The sequence below is a fragment of the Ambystoma mexicanum genome, chromosome 4p (genome assembly GCF_040938575.1).
Source record: "Ambystoma mexicanum isolate Mex_15411 chromosome 4p, UKY_AmexF1_1, whole genome shotgun sequence".
NCBI lineage: Eukaryota > Metazoa > Chordata > Amphibia > Caudata > Ambystomatidae > Ambystoma > Ambystoma mexicanum.
In genome coordinates this window covers 54,132,805-54,157,712 of record NC_090927.1, presented here as the reverse complement: position 1 = coordinate 54,157,712, position 24,908 = coordinate 54,132,805, and the positions used below count along the sequence as shown (strand labels likewise).

The following is a 24,908-nucleotide window of genomic DNA, read 5'->3' as shown; positions in this document are numbered from 1 at the left end:
ACAAGTTATTTGGGGTTATCATAGGTCAGGGGAAGGAGAGGCAACAGGTTACAGTAGCTTGAATATCCCAGACAACAGGTGTGTTCCTAGGAGTGGCAGAATCTAAGTGATCGCTAGGTCTTGAGACTCTTCCTGACCGCGACTGGGATAGTGCTCCTGGCGGTTGGAGCGTAGCAAGAGAAGGCCGGTGGTTTCCTGGCTTTCTCTCTCTTCGAGTGCCAAGGTCTTTATATAGAATTGATGGGAGGAAATGCCATCCTATCATTCAACATCTATAACAGACTTTACAGGAAAAATGGCATGGATATGTTGAATACATTGGACAATATAATTGACACCTGATCAAATTTGAAAGCAGAAAAACCCATAGCTCTAACTGTGGGAGATTTAAATCTCCCATTTGAGCCAATGAGTGAATCAATGTTACAACAGGATGAGTGAGATACATTATGGGGTATGTCCCCATATACTCCCACCCAAGCAGAAAAAACAAACGTGCACGAGAAACCGCACATTGGCGCTAGAGCTTGTAATGGAAGACTTACCCGGACATTCCACTGCTTCCAACCTTCCATAGTGGAAATGAATACTGCCATATTGATTATATTTTCATTAATATTTTGAACTGTAAAACGGGCTATGTCCATGTAAGTTATTTCATGACGTCCAAGTGACCACGGCACAGTGTCACTGGTTCTGGAAGTCAATTGGAGGGCTAAAAAGTCAGTCAAGTGATCCCAAGCGCTGTGTCTCTCAGGCAAAAGCAAAAGACTAAAATGGGAGGATTGCGATTGAAATGATACCCTTGGGGTGGACTATTTGCAATTTCTCTCTTTTCTTTTTAGACATTCCTGGGCTGTAACCATGTCGACCGTAGCTTCACAATGAAGTCCCATAACAACGTTGCAATTCACTCGGCCCTCTTCTTTACTAAACCAATGAGGCCCGTTATCCTCCTGCAGACAGCCGCGGGGGCTGGCTTGATAATGACTGAAGGATAAAAAAAGCTGAATTACTGATCGGCCTGAAATCTAGAAAAAGAGCGATTACGAGAGGATTGGGCAATAGAGAAACGATTCGAAGATCATGATCAAGGAGAAAAACCATTAAAAAACCATTGGAAGCATGGGATGCCTTGAAAGAGGCCACACATTATAAGCATTCAAGATCCTTCTGGGAGTTCATTCACTGGGGTACCAGAACAGATCCGAATTCCATCAAAATGGCTATAACTCTCCATTCCTGGGGAAAATCTGCGGACCTAATAAGATATACTGCAATGATTGAAAGCTTTATCTCTCTCAGGCGTACGCAATGCTATCAGCGGCAAGAGCAGAGAGCAAGATGCACCGCAGAACGCGCAGGAAACACACCACCGTCTCTACTGTGCGTGACCCTGATCAAAATCACTACCTTACTTCTGACTTACTGAAACAATTAATCAAATTGTGGCAAAATACCCTAACCAAGTCTAAAATGCCTGTAAGGGTGCATATGTACGAGTCTGACACAGTGGTGGCATGCGTGTTAGCAAAGACCTTTATGATCAAGGTAGAGAAAAGGAAAAACCTAGCTTGCCCTATTTCTATGAAGGGTTGCCCTGCCGCAACAAAAACACTAAGGACTCTGTAAGGATGTCCTGTCAAATGAAATGTCCACTGTCCTGTGTCCAAACCTCCTTCCGTTCCTTACACTAAAACTAAGTAAGGAAAAATGGGTATCTTCTTGATCCAGAAAGAGGCTGTCTGTTTCTCTGGTCTCGGGTGGGTCCTTGACCTCTGTACTTGGCTTCTGCAGGGCTGGCTCAACTTCATATAGGTCCCAGACCCTCGTGTGCTGCTTCTGCTTCTGCGGCTTCCCTGTTCCTGCTTTACTCAGTGTTCCGCTGAACACACCAGGTGTACTCTCCTGCAAGGTACTGTTGTCATATGGGTCCCAGACCCTAGTGCGCTGGTTTGGCATGTCCTCGGCCCCTGCCTTATTCAAAGCCCAACTGAACAGACCTGATGTACTCTCCTGCCAGGTACTGTTCCACATAAGGTGTTTTGTGAATTTTGCTCCAGCTTTCACATTGTGTATGCATCCCTCTTCGTCTCCCAGGATAGTGGTGTATATCTGTTCAACTTGTTTTGTGCCCTCCACTTCCCACCATCTGCGTGTCCTCTGCTCACTTTGGCTTCTTCGTTCAAGTTTCTGATTACTGTCCTCGGCGGCTCTGCGGCTCTGCAGCAGTAAGCTCTCTTTTGCATACCCAGCTGCACATCCGCCACTTGCTTTCGGTACACCGTACAGGTTTCTACTTTGGGCATCACCAGCTAGGTTCCAACTCAATGGGTCCTTCTGAGACACTTGTTCCTTGTTGGCAGCGTCTCGTTCCTTGCTTCTGAGTCTCAACAGGGTATCAGTGTCCCGTTCCTCACTCGTCCAGGGATCACTTGCCCTGATTTCACCTGACCAAGTACACAGTCCTTCCTTCCTTTTTATTGTGTTCCCAGCCTGGAATAGACTGTACCGTGTACATTGGTTCCGTAGTGGGCTTTGGCCTCCTTGGGTGAACTTCTTTGTGTCAGTTACTGTGAAACCTCCACCTGGGCAAGCCTCACTCTTCCATGCCCTAGTATTATCTGTTTGTCTGAGACCCTCTTCTCTACAAAGGTACAGGAAGGAGAGGAGTCAGATAAAGGAGATGAATACCGCGTTCTCCCAAGGCGATCATCATTGGTCCCAGGAAGGGGTTCCCTCCCCCAAGAGATCCACCTGCTGAGTACCAACCCCAGGGGGACTATCAGGTAGCGGCCTCACCACCCTGGCCTCACGGGAAGGGGCTTCCCTCATGGAAGCAGGGATGATACCTTGGGATTCGTCACACACCCATAGTAGTGGCTAATGGAGCTCTCACTGCGACTCTCCAAGTGCCGGGATGTTCGAAGTGGCCTCCTTTTGTCAAACACACTTTGCTGTGGTGTTATAGCCATGCATTGAACTCCAATTGGCAGCTCCCACCACATTGTTTGGTCAAATTAAATGGGGTATTGGACTGATCTGCGGCAGCACACTTCAGAAACTCAGTCGGGTTTTCCATTGATGGTCCAACCTGGTTAAAGTTTGTAAACAGTCCTTCCCATCACAGTAGCAATTAATTACTGGAAAAGACTTTGACATATTTGACCACAGTATCTGGTTTCGTGGTCTACAGAGCCTCTGGTTGCAGAGCACAAAACAGAGCACAGAGATGCAGCAGGAGCTGGAAATTTCACAATCCGGGGTACGGACTGGGTACACAGAGGACCATCTGAGAGACCTGCCTGCAAAACAAGGCTCTCAGGCCTACAACTTGTACGGCTGACATGTCACCTATCTAATCCCGAACTATCTCTCAGTTTCTCTCCTTCCCCATTACTACGCAAGTACCTTGAGAGGGTGACCTTCAACTGGATCAGTAAATAATTTGTGGATAATGGCCTTGGAGATCCATTGAAATCTGACTTCCATAGAAGACACTCTACCAAGAGTACATTTGTTCATGTCCCCAACTTTCTCTCTGATGCGCACCACTTCTCCAATAAAAAAGGCTACGTACTGTGTAAAGAGGTATGCATTAGGAGAGCAGCTCAACTTACTCCCCTAATACATACGTTTGTGGTTTGTACAGGGGGTTTTACGGTAGAGGGAGCCAGACATCTCTACATCCAGAGCCTGGCTCCATCTATAATATATGGGCTGGAAAGCCTTTCCTTGTGCAACCTCGGTTGGTTGCAAACGATTGAGGGTAGATATTGGAGGAAAATTTTGGGGCTCCCTCAGTCCCTCCCAATAGAGATAATTAGGCTGGAGATGGGCCTCCTCTCTTTGGAATGTAAGGTACTTAAGAAAAGGGTGGCGATGTACCTTTTTATTGAAACCTGTGGGGAGTCGCATTTCCTATATGATGTCTGATGCACTCCTTCTGATATGAAGACTGGCCGACCAGGTTTTTGAACAAAATATCTTGGAACTATTTGAGTTACTTGGTTGGTCTCCGGATTGGGGAAAGGGCTTGCACGAGCTAGTCAAAGAAGTTTATAGGAAGATTGAACTCTGGGACTGGGGGGAGAAATGTTACCCATCTATCTATGCTGAGGTCCTATGGTTTTATTCCTGAAAGGCTGTACTCGTACAGGCAAACCCAAAGGTACTTTACTATCTGTCCCTCAAGGCATCTTCGTAGGTTCTTACTCTTACGGCGCCTGAATAGGTTACAAGTTTTAGAGATTTTGGGAAGAACTATGAATATACCAAGGGCCCTATGCACCTGCCGACTTTGTAAATATCATTTAGCCACAGAAACACAAAAACATGTGCTAACAGAATGCCCGGTAATGGGACCTCACTATACAAAGTACCTGGGGGCGTATGTTTCTGAGGTTCGTACCATTACTATGGATGATTTCTGGAGAAGATGCTGCAATATGCAAAATAAAAAGCTGCAGACTGATCTCTACAGACTGTGGTTGATTGCCTCCAAGCTATTGGACAATGAATTGCTGGTGGAGTCGGCAGTAGCTCTCTAATGTATTCGAATTAGTATGACCTATTAGGTGAGAAAGTTGAGTACTGGTGTTAGTAGATGCATTGAGCCTTGCTGTTGAACTGAATTGGTGTGACGATATAGGAGATATAGGTATGAAAGCAGTATATTAGTGATGTTAAGTACAGATCTATGCTCCCGGGATGGGTAACAAATGGCAAAATACTAATTAAATAAGAAATCTTTAATGCTTGCTAGGATATTTCTTCCCTTGTGATTTGCAGCAATTTTATGTATGCCCTGTAGATACTTTCATGAAATTGTATGAACATGCATATGATATGTGATTTATTTTGATATATTTTGAATTTTCCTCTGTAAAGTTTTATACTGAAACGCAATAAACAAATAATGATGCTTACCACTTCAAACTCTCTTCTATACTCATCCTTTTGGACCTCTCAGACACTTAACACAGTCAACCACTTCTCTCTCCTCCTCACTCCACAGGACCTTGGGATTTTCAAATTTGCTCTGGCCTGGATTGACTCCTACCTGGAAAGTTGATCCTTCAACATTTCTTGGAACTCACAAACCTCTGATCCCACCTCTCTCCCTATCAGTGTTCCCCAGTGATCAGTCCATGGAACTTTGCTCTTCACCATCTATACCTTTGCCCTGGGTAGAGTTATTTCATCCGTTGGTTTAACTAAATTATTTGCTGATGACACTCAAATATTTTTCTCCTTTCCCTCCTTCATCCCAGCCCTTTTGGAATGGATTACGAACAGTCTCACTGCAGTTCGTCACTGGATGGCTCTCCGCTGCTTCCTGCTGAACTCTTCAAAAATGGAGGCCATCTTTCAACTCGCTTTTGTTACCATCCTTCCACTCCCCTCTCATTCCCCGCCTGACCCCCATTCCCCAAGACTCCCAATCTTGGTATCATCATTGATAGTGACCTTAGACTGCAATAATTCATCAGTGCCACTGCCTCTCCTGCGTGTAATAATTTTCAGATTGAGAAAGAGGCTGTTGCAGTAGTACAGCCTGGAGAGAACCAGAGCTCTGGTTACAGTGAGCTTCTGGGGGAAAGTGAGAAAAGGTAAAATGCCTCTGAGGAGGTGCAGCTAGAAGTGGGCCTTCTTTTCAGAATGAGAAAGTGGAAAACGGAGGGCGAGTGGGAGACCTAAGAGAGTGGAAACCGGTCTAATGCCCTACCAGCCCAGGAGAGGGAGACTGGGCAAGACGAAGGTGAACCTATTGAGAAGAAGTTGAGTGAAGTCGAAAAAGACAGAGCGTGGAATGCCCAGCGAGTATCTTGATAATCAATCGAAAGCTGACATCTGTGGACTGAAGCAAAGATGTTGTGGTGGCATGACCTATGGCGGGTGGACCGTGAGGTCTGAGAATGGCACCGAAACATCCAGCACTGGCCTACCATGGAGCTGCGTAGGCGACTACAGTTTGCTACCTCGAGAGACTGTGCAGTCAGGTCTGCACCAAAAGCCTGACTTGCCAATAGCCGAGGGCTGCGGAAACCAAACAGGCCCCAATGAAAGAAGATCTTAAAACTTACGGAACAGCCCCAGGTGAAGAAGTAAGTAAAAATACCTCGGCTGGTCCTCCAGTATTTGTCTCCTACCATCGAAGACGCGGATCCGTTGGAAATTGTCTTCGGGAAGAGCATCTTCAGGACTCAGGGGTCTTCAGGGGCATCATTGGCGAGAACAGTATCCTCCTGCTGTACAGCACGGAAACTGCCAGTCTCCTGGGCACGTGCCCGTGAGCGAGAGGATACCTCTTGCGGCACACGACTGTACGCAAGAGATTGTCTATGTTTTTGTTTTCATCAACACCATATCCTGCCAAGAGTCAGTCCCCTCTGAAGCAAACATGACACACGTCTTTTGAAACTGAGGAAGAAGAGAATTCTTTGTTTCAACCCTGTGCTAAGAAAGACTGGCTTTGAAAGACCAAAGAGCAATTAACAAGTCTCTTCCTCGTCCCAGTTGGGCAAGATAAAGAAAACAGAGAAACTAAAGCAAGTAGAGAGTGAAAGAAGCCTTGGAGGGAACTACAAGAAATGTTGAAGAAGTCAGAATTAAGATAGACCAGAAGAGGATTACAAAGAACAGGGCGCAAGCGAGGAGAAGGGAGTCGTTTTCCTATCCCCACTGGAGTGTTGTGGAACCTTGTCTTCTTGGAGTGTGAAACCTTGGAACATTTCTAGAAGTTGAGAATTTTGAACCCGAGAGACTCATACCCAGGAGAAGGGAGTCATTCTGCTGGGCTATAGAAAGAACTTTCATTAGATTAGAATGCATGTTTGAGTGGTAGGGATAGAATAGGAGTTTGGACTAGGATGGTGAACCTTTGATTTGGACTGCACAGACTTCCTGACTGCCCGATTTTCAGTTTGTTTGAGATAGGGAAACCACCTCTAGTTAGAGGTAGATAGGTTTTTCTGGCTGTTAATAAAAGTTGATAGCAATCACTATACTCTGTTTGGTCAGACTCCTCATTCCATGCCACCACATGGTCTTGTTCCTCAGTACCTGTCTGAATGTAGCTCAATTTACTCACCATCTCATACGCTCTGATCCTCCTCTGCTCTGTCCCATAGCTTCCCTGTGTCTCCACTCGCTTCCGCTCTTTCTCCATTCTCGTCCCGCTCCACTGGATCCCACTACCCATATCAATCAAAGCCAGCCCAATGGTGGCTCTCTTCAAAACTCGACTTCACGGGTCAAAGTCCCTCAGATTGTTTGTTTCTGACATGAGGCTGCATGAAGTGTAGCGTGAGTACAGATATGATAAAGCAGAAACAGTGATTGCGCAGAAAAAACATCTATGCGCCTTCTACTCCAGAAGGGGAGGAAGGGAGGGCGCATGTGAATCTAAGCAGATACAAGCACCAGAAATGCGATTACGGTTTGTTTGTTTGTTTGATTATTTATTTATAATGCGCACCAGACCCAAAGGTAACAGGGCGCAGCAGTAAGAAAATGCGAGGTTTTCAGGTTACAAATGAAGTTACAGAAAGGTCATATAAGTTGCAAAGGGTTACAAGTATGTACACAGGAAAAATATACAAATCTACAATATAAACATGTTATAAACAGGAAGAATACATAGGCACAGAGCAGAATTACAGTCTAAAAGGAAGGAATCGTCTAGGACAGCCTTTATGAGACTGGATCAGTGGTAAGGCTAGTGGTCGGTCAGGTTGAGCATATTGATGTAACTATTTCTCAATTGTAGGTACGGTTGATCTACTCTAAGCTGGCGTGGCAAGGAATTCCAAAGTTTGGATGCTTTCACGGGAAAGCTATTGCCGTCAATCTTGGAAAATCAGAATCTAGGTACTGTGATGCAGTTTGCATTGCTAGCTCTCGTAGGTCTAAGAGATGTTCTTCTATGTAGTCTGTCTACAAGGTTTTTAGAAGATTTTTGTTGTGGGTAGAAAGCCAGTTATGTTGGCGTCCGGTTGCAGAGATATGTTCTCTTTTATTCACGCCTAATGCAGCTCTTAAAGCATTATTTTGGAGTGTTTGTAACCTCTGAATAATGGCCTTATTGGCACCACTGTACAGAGCATTGCAGTAATCTAGCCTAGAGAGTATAAATGCTCTGGCCAATATAATGCAATTGTCATTGCAGAGGAATGGTCTACCTGCTCTGATAAGCTTGCAGGTGTAAGCAGTAGTAGAGGCCAGTGATTTCACCTGTTTGTCAAAGGACATGGGGGAGTCAAGGTAAAAACCAAGAGTTTTCCCCTCCTTGGCTACCCAAATGATGTTTGCATCGATGGAGAATGCTGTCATGATGCATACCCCCGGGCATCCAGACCACGTCCATCAGCCCTGGGAGCAGGCATCATGTCGCCTTGAGAAAACCCAGCAACCCCTGCTAGGGGCTGTCTGGGTTCAGTCCTGGCGCCAATGGCACCAGGCTCATATGGGACATCAGTGCTGGCGCCATAGGCGCCACGCTCATAGGTGCACACTTACCTGATGCAGACCATGCTGCAAGAAGATCCAAGCCCATGTGAGGCCTGGAAGGGACTACTTTACCTTAGGGACTATTAGTTACTCGGTTGTGGTCGGGGAGGAATACCTAGCTGGGGCTACTTTGGAGGCTATTTAAACCACGCCCGAAGAGCAGCACACGCTTCGCGTTATTCTGCATCCAGCAGTGTAACGTTCACCGTGCCAGCAGCAGCATCCAGCCTTCTGCCACGCCCGCCTCGAACCTGGAGTACCTAGAAAGAAGAAAAGAAGCAAAGGTTAGAACAAGAGTATTACCTGATTTCTTACCTGATCCCGGATTCATCGCATCTTCAAACCTGAGGAAAGACTTTGTTTTAAACGCGTCACATCGCCTGCAGCAGCGCCGTGCCATACTCACCGTTCCACGCAGCATCTCTTCGATCCGGCGCTGTCTCCATCTTTACATCGCCGAATTCTGGCACCTAAGGAGTCAAGAAACAACAAGGTGAGCAGAGAGAACAGACAGAGACAATGGGCCTCATTCCGAGTATGGCGGTAAGGGATAGCGGCCACCGGTAACGAGACCGGTGGCGGTAATCCCTTACCGCCATAGTCCGAGTTCCCTCTGCGCCCTCGCCCTTAATGCCTGCTTTGAGCAGGTGTTAAAGTCGAGGGCGCAAAGGGGCCTCTAAGCCAATAACGGTGACCGTAATGAACGGTCACCGTTATTTGCATCTTCCCCATTCCCATTGAGCCCTATGGGGGCTCATTCGGGAATGGGGAAGAGCCTTGGTGAATGGGGGATTACCGCCCCGCCAACCTTGGAATGGGGCGGTGATTCCGCCATCCACCAAGGCGCTGCCGGTCCGGGTACGGCGTCAACCAAGGCGTTAATAGCGCCATTGGTTAGCGCCGTACTCGGAATGAGGCCCAATCTCTTTAGCCGCCATATGCTTACCTGATTTTACCGCCGGAGATATTATTCACCAGCACGCCATTTCTTCTTATGCCGCACCTGTGAGAAAAGGAGAAAGCAGCAAGTTTAACCCTTGGCATTATTTACCGGACAGTGTTGGGTAACACAGACTTTTACCGGAGCGCTTTCAGCTGTCAATCTTCTTATTGGGTCAAAGCTGCAAGATAAAAGAGGAATTGGACAGGAGTGAATTCCAGACTTTTTGAACTCTTACGAACTATATACTTACAGCTCTTCGCCAGGATCTTTTGGAGTCAGGATTCGTCTACAACTCTTCCAATATCTTCAGGCCAGTGAAGTAACTGGTCATCAACGCGCCCCTGTGTACTTCGCAGGATGGAGTGCTCATCCTTCAAGAATATAAGGTGAGATTGCTGAGAGGGCACTTCAGTGGTGATTAGAGGGGAGGACAGTAGGGGTGCTATCACTTGAATCTACAAGTGGCTAAATCCATCTCTCCACTTGTAGGAGAATATTCCTACGGGTCAAGCAGACAAGAATTGGAGGGCAGATCCAGTCAGTCATCGCTGCACTACGCATCACGTGGGTGGAGGCCGCAGCAGTCCGGGTCTGACCGACGCCCCTGTGGGAGCCAGGTGAGCGTAACAGAATGCAAAACCTATCTACAAATCCCCACCCGGGCGTTATGGAAACTTCAGAAACCGACCAACAAGCCCAACTATTGGGGGAACTTAGGGCAGAAGTGCACGCCGCTCGCCAAGAGACTAATGCCCTCAGAAGAGAACTAATTCTATCGAAGGAGCGCACAGATGATCTCGCCAGAGAACTGGTGCAAAACCAAGCTGGACAAACACCCCTACCTGGGTTTGGGGGGAATCCAGCCCCAGTTTCATCAAGCAATCCTGTGCAAGTGATTTTACCAGGAAATATTCCGTTAGCTCCACCCGAACGCTTTGCTGGGGACCCCAAGAGGTTCGCCGTGTTCATGAACCAATGCCGCTTGCACTTTTTATGCAGACCGGGAGCCTTTCCAAACGACCAAGCTAAAGTAGCCTTTGTATTATCATACCTTAGTGGCAGCGCAGCGGATTGGTCCATTCCGCTAGTCAACCAGGATGACCCTCTTCTCCGGGATTTTCAGGGTTTTCAAATGAGCATGGAAATACTATTCGCCAGACATTCACAGGGACAAGCCCTGGATAACGAACTCTTATCCTTACGACAGGGTAACCAGGATCTGCTAACCTATATCACAACCTTAAATAGATTGGTGGTGGAAACCGGTTGGCCTGAAGAAAAACTAATCACGTTATTTCATCGAGGGCTTCGAGGAGAACTCAAGGATGTCTTGGCTCAAGTAGTGAACCCACCTCAAGACTGCACTGAATATATAGACTTAGTGGTCCAGTTAGATCACAGACTTCAGAACAGAAAGGCTGATCGAGCCAAGATTGAGAATCGGGTGTTGGTCAAAACCCACGCTAACCCCAAAGGAGCAGATGCTTCAGAACCCATGCAAATCGGAGGGGTTAAAGGACCCCTAACCCAGAAGCAAAGAGAAAAGAGACGGCAAATGCAATGGTGTCTGTATTGTGGGACTTCGGGACATTTTCTACGGGATTGCCCTGTAAAACCACCCAAGAAGGTGGTAGGAGCTGCTGATAAAAGCCATATGGAGTCAGACTCGGGAAACGACCACGCCCAACAAGCGAAGAGGTCCGCTTGCCGAGCTTGAAGAAGGATACTCAGACCTTGCATTTCATCATACCAATGGTCTGTTACGCTCACCTGGTTCCCACGGGGGCATCGACCGGAACTGGGCCGCTGTTATTTCCACCAGCGTGACGTGTAGCGCCGAGATGACTGACTGGACTGGCCCGCTCAGCCTAGTTTGTCTGGCTCGCAAGAATATTCTTCTGCAAAGGAGAAGAGGAATTAACCACCCGTGGAATTGAGTGTCAACCCACCTTCCCCACTCCCGTTGTCTTCCCACAGATCACTCTTGATGTCCCCTCCTTAGTCTAACCTGATGGTTTGGAAGGATGAGCTCTCCATCCTGCGTCAACCGCAGGGGCGCGTTGATGACCAGTTACTTCACTGGCGTAGAGGAATTGGTGAGTTCCAGTATTGGCTCTAAAGTCCAATTGTTCATAAGAGTTCAAATGTCTGCTCTTCACTCTGTCCGATTCCTTGCAGGTTGCCGATTAATGCACTCGAAGATTTCCAAATGGCACTCGGTAAGATTCAGGTAAGTCTATTGTGGTTTTCCCCTTAGGGGCCGGGGTACGGCGATGAAGCAGAGTTGACTGTGCCGACCCGAGATGAGGTGAGACCCCCGTGGTAAATCAGGTAAGTTTTGTGGGGGGTAACTGGTATTGTCTTTGCTTTCTCCCCTTAGGGGCCGGGGTACGGCGATGAAGCAGAGTTGACTGCGCCGACCCGAGATGAGGTGAGTACCTCCCGTGGTAAATCAGGTAAGTCCTTGGGGGGTAGCTTGTATAGCCTTAGAGAGTCCCCTTGCTCACCTTGCTGTCTTTGTCTCCTTAGGTGTCGGAGGGCGGCCGCGAGATGGAGAGAGCGTGATGGAATGCTGAAATACCGCCAAGCAGGTGAGTTCAGCGCGGCGCCGTAGGAATGCGAAGCGATGCTTCAAAGACTTCTGTCTTTCAGTTCCGTGGCGAGATGGATCAGGATTCAGGTAAGGATTAAAGTTAAAACTCCTGTTCTAACCTTTATCCTTCTTGTCTTCTTGTTTCAGGAGTCCCAGAACTGAAGCGGGCGTGGCTGAAGACTGAGCTGCTGAAAACACGGTGAGCGTTACGCTGCAGCAAGCAGAATAACGCGAAGCACGTGTGGCTGTCCGGGCGTGGTTTAAATAGCCTTGGAAGAAGATCCAGGTAAGTATTCTTCCACAGCCCCACCCAAGTAACAAAACAGTCCCTTCAGTAAAATAGTCCCTCCTAAGCCTCATTTGGCTTGAGTCTTCATGCAGCATGGTCTGCCTCAGGTGAGTATGCAGCATGGTCTGCTTCAGGTAAGTTATCAATAATGAGCCTGGCGCCCATGGCGCCAGGACTGACTTTATCTTTATGAGCCTGGCGCCATCGGCGCCAGGACTGCACCCAAACAGCCCCTAACTGGGGCTCCAAGTGGCATGATGCCTGCTTCCGGGGCTGCTGGGCCTGGTCTGGTCTTCCAGGGGCAGGCATCATGACAGCACTCCCCCTCAAGGCCCCTCCTAAAGTCGTTTCATGGAAGACTGGGATTCTGCGTTCGACGAGTAATACCTGCCTGTATGGTTTGAGCCATTCGTCAAGAATTTGTCCTAACAACTCCGGACACTACATGGGATTTATATAGACATGAACTAAACCACAGCAGTATAATTTGTAGTTGGTATATTCCATCAACATTTTCTTAAAAAACAAGCATTTTACTTAAAATATTTTAACTTTCAATACAAAATATATGTATAAAATAATTTTGCATTGGATGTTTTCTAATTATTTCAATTTATTATGTGCTTCCTTTAAAGTTTCCAGTTTACCTTTCAAATCTCAACAACATACATCAAGGCACATACAATTCACATGTTACTTTTGCCTTCATCTACTCTATATTAGAATCCATTCTATTTCTCAATAAATACCTCTTTCAATAAAAGTAAACAATGATAACACATTTACTGTCATAGTAAATCAAATCCATGTGGTAATATGACAATTGAATAAAAGTAATGTCTAAGTCACCAACACCTCCAAGTATAATTTTCAAAAATGTATGCCGCACCATCTACACCAAGAACACCTACTGTTACTGTCATGAATAATTTGTAAATATAATTCTGACAATATCATAATGTAACTAAAGAGTTATCCCTTATCAATGCACTAATATATTCAAAGCCTTTATGTTTTTTTTGGTTTTCTTTGGGCTAGCTGGTTCAACACATTTTAAGTGAATGTACAACTCAACGTGTTCTAGCGTCAATCGACAATTGTTCACCTAGGACCTGTTGTCTCCATACTCCCCTTAAAAGTCTACGTCCCTGCTTTGAACATATCTGTGTCATTTGTCAAGGTTCCAGGCTTATTGTGCTCGCTTCATCCACTTCCATCCCCCGTCCAGTATCAATGGCAGTTGTCACATGTACTGGGCACTCGCAAGGGGTCTGGGTGGATGGGAAGACACAATGTACCAAATACCATGTAATCCTCAAAGGGGTCTTTAGCATGGAGACCAATGGCCACATGGCTACCCGAGACCCGGTGTCTCCAGACTCCCCTTTGAAGACCCCGTACCTGCTATCAACATATCTCTGTGACCTTCGTCTAAGTTCCGGGCCTACTGCGCTCTCCTTATCCACATCCATCCCCCCTCCGCTATCAATGACAGTTGTCACCTGTGACCATGTGCCTTTCAAGGGGCCTGGGTGGATGGGAAGGTACAAGGTGCCAGATACCATATACACCACAAAGGGGCCTTTCGCATGGGGGCCATTAGCCACATGGCCACTGCTGACATGGTGTCTCTATACTGCCCTTTGAAGACTCTGCCCCTTCAATCAACGCATCTCTGTGTCCTTTGACTAGGTTCCGGTCCTTTTTCACTCACCTCATCCACTTGCATCCCCCCTCCAGTATCATTGACAGCTGTCACCTGTAACCGTGCACTCGCAAGGGGGCTGGGTGGATGGGAAGGCACAAGGTGCTGAATACCATGTACACCTCAAAGGTGTCTTTAGCAGGGGTATCATTGGCTATATGGTCATCCCAAACCTGGTGTCTGCATACTCCATTTTGAAGAACACGGTCCCTGAAATCAACATTTCTCTGTGTCCTTTGACTAGGTTCTGGGCTTATTGCGCTTGCCTCATCCAGATCCATCCCCCCTCCAGCCTCAATGGGGATGAGCAGATGAGAACGCACAAGGTGCTGAATATCATATACAAGTGAAAGGGGTCTTGCCTGTAGGGATCATTGACCACATGGCCACCGCAGACCCAGTGTCTCCATACTACCCTTTGAAGACCCCATCCCTGCAATCAACATATCTCTGTGTCCATTGACAAGGTTCCGGGCCTATTGTGATGACCTCATCCACATCCATCCCCACTCCAGTATTAATGGCAGTTCTCACCTGTGACCGTGCGCTTACGAGGGGGTTGGGTGGATGGGAAGGCACAAGTTCCTAAATACCATATACACCACAAAGCGGTCTTTCACATGGGGGCAATGCCCACATGGCCCTTTCAAAAACCACTCCCTGCGATCAACATATGTATGTGACCATTCACGAGACCCTGTGCTCTTCAATTCGTGTAATCCTTATACAACCAGGCCCTTATCAATGGCACTAATCACGTGAGAGCACGCGCTCGCAACAGTTTGTTGTGGGTACCCACATTCTTCTTTGAAATTTGATGTCATCAAACCCTCACTGCCAGCCATCTTTAAACATACCAAATAAGGCTATGGAATGATAGTACATCACGCCCCTAAAAAAAACAAGACCCAACTCAATTTAGGGGCAGTCCGTTCACATGACAAATTCACATACACACCGACTTTTATAGGCGTTTACAAACTCGTTCAACTTAGCATGAAAACATCTCTGCTGTCTGCTACTGATATCATCATCGCACTGCTTGTTATCCTAGTTGCTGAATCGCCTCTTTCAATTTTTCCTATTACAGGTAATAGAGTTCTTGGTTTTCACAGTATCCTCGTTTTTAACTTGGTACTTTTATAGTGCTTTTAACTCAATTTCCATCTTGGTAGCTCAATGACTACACCATTATCAACCTTTCAAAGTATTATTATCTCTTGAATGACCACATCACACGACAGTGTTTTAAAAAAAAAAATGAATGATTTGTCATCCCTCTTTTCTTTTGGTGGCTCCAAGGATGATTAATGTACCAGTAATTTGTTTCTTCGTGACACAGACCATTGATTTAAAAGCACTTTGTTTGTCTGTCTAGCCAGCCTATGTTACAGGGCATTTACCAAACTGTACAGCACTTTGTTTTGCTAAGATTTTTGTTGAATTGACCACTGTCATACATCATTAAGTTAATTTTCTAATAATTTGTACTAGATCTTCCGGACTATCAAACAATGTCTTCATGTGTCGTTTTGGGGTGCCTTAATATTCAGTGAGATTTCAAGTTTCTTTAACTTTGTAGGACTTGATGAAGGACATGGTGCTTCAGAAGAGGGTCTCGTGCCCCTAATATCAGCCATGTCAAAATTCTGGGTACAGCTATGAATATTTTCCCAAAGGTTCTGTCGTTGACAAGATCATGGTTGTTCAATTGTGAGTTTCCAGTACCTGAGATTGACAGCAGAGCCAAGGATGTCTTGTAGGATGTGAGGTGCAATCAATTCCACGTCTGCAGCGTGCACTTCTTGGAAGATATGTACGAACCATCAAAGTTCGCAAAAAAGTGTCATCCCAAACTCCTTTGCAAATTAATTACCAATGCTGTTCCAACTGTATTTCAGCACACACCAAGTCGGATGAGTAGTGAATGTTGAAGAATTAATGAATATGCATATATACACAGTTGTGTATATATTTTGAAAATATTATCACGCAATTCATTGAACTTGTGTGTCAATAGGTAATGGGATGAAATTAGTTTTTGTTTAATATTGGTATTGATATTTTATTGAAAATGTTTCTATTTTGTTACAATTTAGAAATATATTTAAATGTTACAGTTTGTCCACGAATACATCCCTACTTTTGGGGTACAAAATGTTCACAGCAATGTGAGCATTTCTAAAAACTTTAATAGCAGTATATGAAAATTGGGTATTTTACAAAATGTGATGATTACGATGTCTGTCATTATGTAGACGCACTGCTGGAATTCCAGACTGTTACCTCTGAGGAAATGACAGACACCTCATGTATACAAATGGGGAGACTCGCTGACATGCACGCAAACTGATTTATAGTGTGTTAAATTGTCTATTTTGTATTACTAATATATCTTTTATATTGACAATTGAATATATAAATTGAATAACAGAGCAAGCTTCAACATCGACAACTGTTCTGGAATCAACATCAAGCTCTCTTCCCTTTCAAATGATATTTCTTCCTATTCTACATTTATATACGACTATAGATATATATGGTCAAGATTAACTTGTAAAAAAAATTATAATTGTTATTGATTATCTTTCTTATTAATAATAATTAGAATGTAGGATCTTATCACATTATCTATTCTCTTTTTAATGTACTTTATTTTGCTATACTTCTCTCAACCTATGCCTTAATGACCCTAATGACTCCCAAGCAGCCTCCCTCAATAAAGCCCTATCCACCCGAGGGTTCATACAAGCCATCACAGGAGCCTTCGCACATTAAAGGATGCCCCCTTGACTGGGTTGCCCACCATAACTGCCCTCTCACTGTCACGGACATCTCCTTATTCCCTGGTGTGATCACCACTCCATTCGGATTTGATCTCATCACTACCAAGAGGTCGGCCCAAGCAAGAGACTCCCTTCCCCCCGGCACTCACCAGAAGCTCTCGTCAGCTCACAAAGGAAAAACTCACACCGTACCTTTTGGTGCCTGCCCTTCAGCCCCCCTTCTCCAGAAACCCAGAAACTCTTGCTAGTTCTTTCAAAACCATCATCTCATAAGCGGTTGACGCCATCGCCCCATTCAATCTAAAGCGCACCAAGCACTCAAATGCTTGGTTCTCCCAAGAGCATCTTGAGCTATGTTCCAAGAAAAGGGCAGCGCTCTCTTACTGGAAAACTAATGTGAATGACTCATCCAAGCTAGCTTTCAAGATTATCTCCAAGGAATATAAAACCGCCATAATCAAATCTAAAGCCACCTCGTTCAACACTAGGATAGCAAATGCTAAATCAGGGACCAAAGAAATGTTTGCCATCTTCAGAGAGTTGGAAACACCCACCCCACCTCTGCAGACACTCGTCAAAGATGAAGACTGGTGTAATAGTATCCAATCTGCTATGTTTGACAAACTCGACACTCTTCAAAATAAAATCGTCACCCATCAACAGGCACTCAGCCATCAAATATCTAACCTCCATAGTAGCGCTTCAGGTGACTCCCCCCCTTTGTCTTCAAGGAAATGAGCGAACAAGAAGTAATCGCCCAACTCAAATCCATCAAACCAACCCACTGCAAAGGGGACGCTTGCCCGGCTCAACTCATCAAAGATTGTGCCCCAACCCTTGCCCCATTCCTTACAGCCTTAATCAATGCATCCTTCACAACAGGCCATGTCCCAACTGGCCTTAACGAAGCATGGGTACGCCCTCTACTTAAGAAACCCACACTTCACCCAACTGTCCCAGGTAACTACAGACCCATCACCACGGTCCCCTTTCTATTAAAAATCCTCGACAAGGCAGCTTATCTGTCAATCCAAAAATTCCTTGAGGCTAACAACCTTTCCAGCCACAGGACCGAAACAGCACTTTTAGACCTCAAAAACCAAATGGACGACTTCAGAGACGCCAGCAAACCGGCTCTCCTTCTGCTCTTTGACCTGTCCGCAGCTTTTGATTGGTGGACCCTAACACCCTCTGCCACCATCTCTCTTCCGCTGCCAATTTCTCCCCTAAGGCCATAGCTTGGATCACCTCGAAAAGGGTCATGAAAGTCTTCTCAGAATCAGCCTGTGCCCACCCAAGCAACATACAAAGCAGAGTCCCACAGGGCTCCTGCATCTCACCTACCCTCTATAACCTATTCATGAGGCCATTGTTCAACATTCTGGACGGGTTGGGCATCACATACACCAATTATGTGATGACACGCAGGTCATCATCCCCCTCACCGGCGACTATGAGACCACAATGAAAACCCTCAACTCCATCTACTCCACCATTCAAACCTGGATGACAAAAAACTGGCTGTGCCTTAACGGTGAAAAAACCAAACTTCTGATAATTGGATCACCTGCTACCATTAAAAAACTGGATAACCAATACAGCTCCTTGAAGACTGCTAACATGACAATCTCTGTATCTCAAGCTGTCAAGACCATGGATTCCAACATCTCAATGACCAGGCAGGTCAACGCCGTTGCATCCACAGCAGCCTACCATTCTAAACTGCTTAATGCAGCCAGACCTTTTCTGTCAGAACAAAACTGCCTCACTATAGCGAGGGCAATAATTGGGTCTCGACTGGATTATTGCAACACCCTCTTAGCAGGGACATCCGCCAAAAAACATCAGTAGACTACAAACTGTCCAGACCAAAAATGCCCTCAGGGCCGCCATCGGCATTTCTAAGAGGGACCATATCTCTGAGACCAGGAAGCAAGTTCACTGGCTCCCCATCAAGGAACAGATCATCTTTACAACTCTCGCCCTTACGCACAAATGCATCCATAACACGGCCCCCCTCTACCTTTTTCAAAGAATAACTAAACCTTTCCCAACCAGACCCACAAGAACGGCTTACACCAATCGAATCTCCACTCCTAAGACCCGGAGGGTTCATGCAGGAGGTGCCAGCTTCCCTGTCATGGCCGCCACCCACTGGAACACGTTACCACCTCACATTAGAAGTATTGAGTCACATTTAGCCTTCCCTAAAGCAATAAAAACTATGTTGTTCCTATAAGCTTTAGTCCTATTGGGCCCAGTGCTTCCACCTAGGCTGCATGCTTCTCCCATCTATGTGATATAATCTTCATTGCTCTGTATGATTTACTAAACCTGTAACCATCTATGTATGTTACCTTATAAAGTCGCACTGTCATACTACACGCTCACTGTAACCATGAGCAAAGTATTCTTCCTGTAACTAAGACACTCTCTTGCAACAGTGCCTCGATGCCCATGGGCTGTTATGCGCTTTCCAAATAAAAAAAAACAAAAAAGAATAATAATTGCAAAATAAACAATGTATATACGGGGGATGCAGGTACTTGCCAACATACTCGTCTTCCATTGCAACCAGTCAGGCAGATGAGGTACGACCCGTGTTACTTTATTGAATCATATTAATGATTTATGATTGATCATATTTTGTTCCAAGTAATAACATAAATGATATTTTCTTTAGAATGAATAATAATTTCAAAAAATGGGAATGCATGTAATCATTAATCTCATTGTGTCATTCACCTTCCTACATGCAACATGGACAGTAATCCATCTCAAAAACTCTGATAGTAGAATAATTACATGGAATAATTTATTCTAAAAATGGGCTATGTATGTATTAATATGCTGTTGCTTGACATCTAAAGGGACATTAATACAAAATAAACATTACAATGCAGCATGTTTTTGGTGTCAATGATGGAATCTGTTTATTTTTGCAGGCTGACATCAGTGAAGTTCAACAGGCACATTTTGAAATCAATTATTGTTAATACATTTTTTCAGGTTTTTACTAAAAATCTCTTCAAGTGATTTACTGTTTCTGTGTTCTATGGATAACTAATGGTGGAAAATCAACAGACAACTTTAATTATGAAGATGTAATCTTTGTGAAGTAGACATTAAATGGTTAAACTAGTATCCAATTTTTATGAAATGTGTTGTTATGTACAAGGAGTCTACTACTGAAGCGGTCGAGATAGAACAGACACATGGACCACAGGTATACAAACAATAGGGATAGTCCTAATCTATCATCTATTTTACCTTTAATATAACTTTGATTGTGTGTGAAGTGTTGTCCATACTGAAGTTGTGTTCTTGTTATAATTGTGTGTATGTTTCATGAAATGGAATAGTATTACGGCTGTTTACAACTTTTTGTGAATTATATATACAGTTGGGTGATGAAATCTGCGACTCAAAATTGACTGTATTATAACACACTCGGAAAACCAGGGTAAAAACCATCCCTGCTTTTCAGTTTTTTTAAGTGGTTGTTTAGAAATTGTTGAATTGGTGTTATATGGTAAGATTGATATTCATATGTTCAGTACATGTAAAATAAATAATGCTTGTTGTTTTAATGTATTAGAGGACTATGAAGAAAAAGAGCAGGAAAACTCAGACCACACCACAAACAAATACAACTAATGTTTGAGGTTGAAAATGATGCTCATCCGAAGGTTCAGAGCTAGGATGCCAATGTCCAGTGGCCGAAATCTGAATTGAATATCAAAAACGAACCATGGAAAGTAACAATGGATCACTGTTACATCACACAACGTCCACAAGAAGTGACAGACAACACTGAAGATGTTTCATCATTACTTTTAGATCCTCTCACACAATCCACACCCTTGAAACAATTTCAATCAAAGAAAGACATGTTTTCTGTTTCCCCAATACATTCTGAACATCATAGAATATCACAGATTGAAATAACTGAAGCATCTTCGGCATTGATCGATGACTATGTTCATGACCCTGACATCCACCACCATAGAATTGCAAACCACTGTACTGCAGGACGAAAGGCTATTACGGGAGCCAAAGTACCTTGTATTTGACAGCTGCCTGCTACAGATTATACAAATGATCAAATGCGACCATAGGGTATGTAGGAGGATTTGTGGGGAACCATTGGAGAAGTTTACTCGAGTGGTGAAAGGCACCAACCTGAAGATAAGGGGTAGCTGTGTCCACCAACACAATGCATTTTCGTGGTACGCGCAACCCATTCTTGGAAAAGTGCCTGCTAGAAATGTACTTTCTTCTTCTGCTCTGTTGTTCAGTGGATCAACGTTCAGTAAGATTTCAAGTTTCTGTAAATTTGTAGGACTTGATGAAGGACAGGGTGCTTCAGAAGAGGGTCTCATGGCTCTACCTGCTGTTGGACACAGCGACTCCGGAGGACAAGCTCCTGGATATGGAAAAATGGGAAAGTGATCCGGGAGTCACGATCTCTGCAGAAGTATGGGGCCAAATTTGGTGGTGGGCTCAAAAGACGTTGAAGTGTTCCACGATTAAAGAAGCAGCTTATAAGCTATGCTTTCAATGGTACCTCTGGCCGCAGAGGCTCCATAAAATACATCATCACTACTCACCTTTATGTTGTAGGAACTACAGGGAGGTCAGGGACTTGCAGCACATGTGATGGTCCTGCCCTAAAGCGTAGGTTTTCTGGAAGGAGATCTTGGGGCATATTAAAGATATCCTAGGGGTGCAGTTACCCCTTTCCCCGATCATAACACTTCTGGGGACGGTAGAGGAGGGAGTGTATGTGTCGAGTGGATCACAAGCGAGCTTAATCATGTGCATGCTAACCGCATCCAGAATGTTCCGGGCTCACCAATGGAAAACTACAGAGTGTCCCGGGGTGGCTTTATGGTGGGTGAGGCTGTGGGGAGTATTAGCAATGGAAGAGGCTGTGGGGAGTATTAGCAATGGAAAAGGTGTGTGCATTGGCATATGGTACTTAGAAATTCTTCAAGGTGTGTTTCCCTTTTTACAAATGGGTAAAAGATAGCGAGCATCAATACTATGGACCATCGGTACTGAATCATTTCTTGATACCATGAGAAGAACTGCCCTAATATGCTTGTGTAGAACCAAACAGTGTCACAGTCATCGTTAAATTGTTATTGGGTGCAATTTATTGTTATATAAAACTGTTAAGCTCCGGAGAGATGAAACTAAGCCTTATGTGGAGTGGTATCTGTAAACATTTTATGCAAAACAATTTCATTTGTTATATCATGCGGGAGCATTGACTAATAAAAAAAGTGTATTAAAAAAAAGGTGTAGCACTTGAGTTTCTTGTGAAAACCGCTTAACACAAATATCAGAGAAGGTTCTGATATCCATACACAATGTTCTCACAGGAAAAAGGGCCAGGCTTGCTGGTGATGGACAGTGCGACAGTCCTGGATTTTCAGCCAAATACGGTACTTACCACTTGCAGGACTTGGACACCCAGAAAATAAAGAGTTCTGTTGTCTGAATCTTCATCCTCTGTTGCCATGGAGAAATATGGTTTAATTAAATCCACTGATCTTCTGCAATCAAGGGGAATGCAAATAGAACTGATAGCAACTGACAGGCATGTTGGAATTGCAAAGGCCATGCGAGAGACGTTCCCGCACATAAAATATACATTTGATGTATGGCACATCGCCAAATCAATATCCAAAAAAATAACAGCGGCTGGTACAAAAAAGGGTTGAGAAGACATTTTAAAATGACGACAGACTATCAGCAACCATCTTTGGATGGAGTAGAAAAACATGGGAGGGATCCATAGATATTCTTGTTAAAAGGTGGCGTTCAATGCTCCACCATTGTTCAAACGTGCACTCATGGGAGGAACACCAGCATTTTCACGAGTGTGTACATGGTCCTTTGAGTGAGGAGCACAAAGGTAACAAAAGATGGTTGGTGAAAGTCTCCCCTCTGCACACAGCCCTTGAAAACATTGTGTGCCACAAAACACTTACCAGAGATTTGAGGAGCCTGACAGAATTTTGACACACTGGTGATTTGGAGGTTTTCCATAATATGTGCCTAAAGTACAGGACTAAAAGTTTGCATTTCAGCATACATGGTATAGCGGCAAGAACAAGGCTGGCTATACTTGCATATAATGAGAACATTGGTAGGAAACAAGGAAAAACTGCAGGCACTTTCGATATGCTTCGTTACACCGTTGCGTTTACAAAAAGAACAAAACAATGGGTGGCAAAGCCAATATTACAGCTAACGGAATTTGGTTTGTGAAAGATCCGACATTGACGGTGCTGGCCATGCAAAGGCCCTAGGCAGGGTCCGATCCAGCAGGGCCCTAGGTTAAGTGCAAAGAGTTTTCCCCGCTCATGGAGCGTAAGCTGAAAGTGCAGTACTGCTGAAAAAAGTGCAGCGGGCCGGAACCAAGTGCAAAAGACTGGCGGGAGAGCCTGGGACCTTCAAGATTCAAATGAAGTGTGGTGGTCTTTACGATTTCATCCAATGCAGGTTTCTATCATTTACTTTATGTTGAGAAACTGTATACATTAAATATTTTTAATTCTTTTTATTTCAGATCTATTTACTGTTTGTTATTAAATATTAGTTGATATTTATTACTGAATGTGTTTTTATGACTTTTTATTATTTATTCGCCTCAATAGTATCAATTGATTTACCAATAAATGAGAAATGTCAACATGTTATGTCTGTACCTTTTTTGCAAAAACATTGAAAAGTATTTCTATTATTAAAATTCTATATTCATACGGAAAATCCTACCTCTGTAACCTCCATAACAACTATACTCAATATGATCGCATACGCCATCATCACATTAGGATTTACCTTGCTGACAGGACACCGACTGACAGGAAAAGAAGAATTATTTGTGTGGTTGATAGTAATTGTGCATCATGGTCTGTCCTTGCACAATGCAGAGCAAATAGTCTGAAAATATATGGATTTTTATCATGCAACAAACAGGCACTTTGTATTTTGTATTTTATTGTATTTTATATAGAGCCTTAAACCAAAGCACTGCACATGTTTTTTAAACTTTATTGTACAGCGTGAAGCAGATTACTTCTGGGTGAAATTACAAAGGCATGGGGGCATTATATTGGCACAGACTGCTGTTCCACAATTCTTCAATACGTCTATGACAAAAAAAAGTCATTGGGCCTCATTACAAGCACGGCGAGTGGTAAAAAACTGGCAGTAACGGAATTACTGCCACTTTCCTGCTGCACCATATCACAGGTATGGTCCTGAGGTTGAGGATTTACCTACAGCAAAATGCTGGAGGTGAATCCTGCAAACTCTCGGCCGAAAAATCAGCAAAATCCGTGGAATTACGCTGTGGAATTACTGCCACGGTAATTCAGCTAAAAAAGCCCCAGAGAGTCTATGGACTCGGAACAAATTGGGATTACCACTGTCACTTGTAATCCGACGGTAATTCCGCTGGACAAAGGGGTGGTAACGGTAATTGAGTTTGGTGGTATCTGGGCGGATTTACTGGCCAGATACCACCAAACTCGTAATGAGGCCCATTGTTTTTATTTATAATGATCTGAATTCATATGTGTCCTTCTTTATATATCCACCCACCTCTTGTTCTCCATCAATATCCATGCAACTGTGTATCTTGCTGTATCCATCTCTCTATACCTGTCCTTGCGATAAGTGTTTGTCTCTACCTATACGCATCTATGCGTTTGTCTTTGTCTATCCATATCTCTCTATACATTTTAACGTAATGTATCTCTTTATATATATCAATATACATATCCATCAGTATCTGTCTATGTACCTTCATCCATAGGTGTGTCTCGATGGCTGTATCCATCTCGCCCGCAAACATAATTATATTTATGAGTTTCACATATATAAATGTATACTTTGATCGATTTCAATCGATCAACATTTATTCTTCTGCATGTATGCCTCTTTATATATTCCTCTATCGATCGGTATGTATACATCGATCTCAAAGTTTATCTCTGTCTGCAACTTTATCTAGCCATCACTCTCGTATTTCATCCGTATGTAATGTGATGCATGCTCTAATATGT

General features: G+C 44.3%; 1 protein-coding gene across 2 annotated transcripts in view; it reads right to left on the bottom strand.

Moving 5' to 3' along the window:
• The window catches only part of LOC138452985 (NACHT, LRR and PYD domains-containing protein 3-like), a 481,434-nt gene that overhangs the window by 274,460 nt on the left and 182,066 nt on the right, over window positions 1-24,908 (bottom strand). The gene's annotated exons all lie outside the window — the stretch shown is intronic.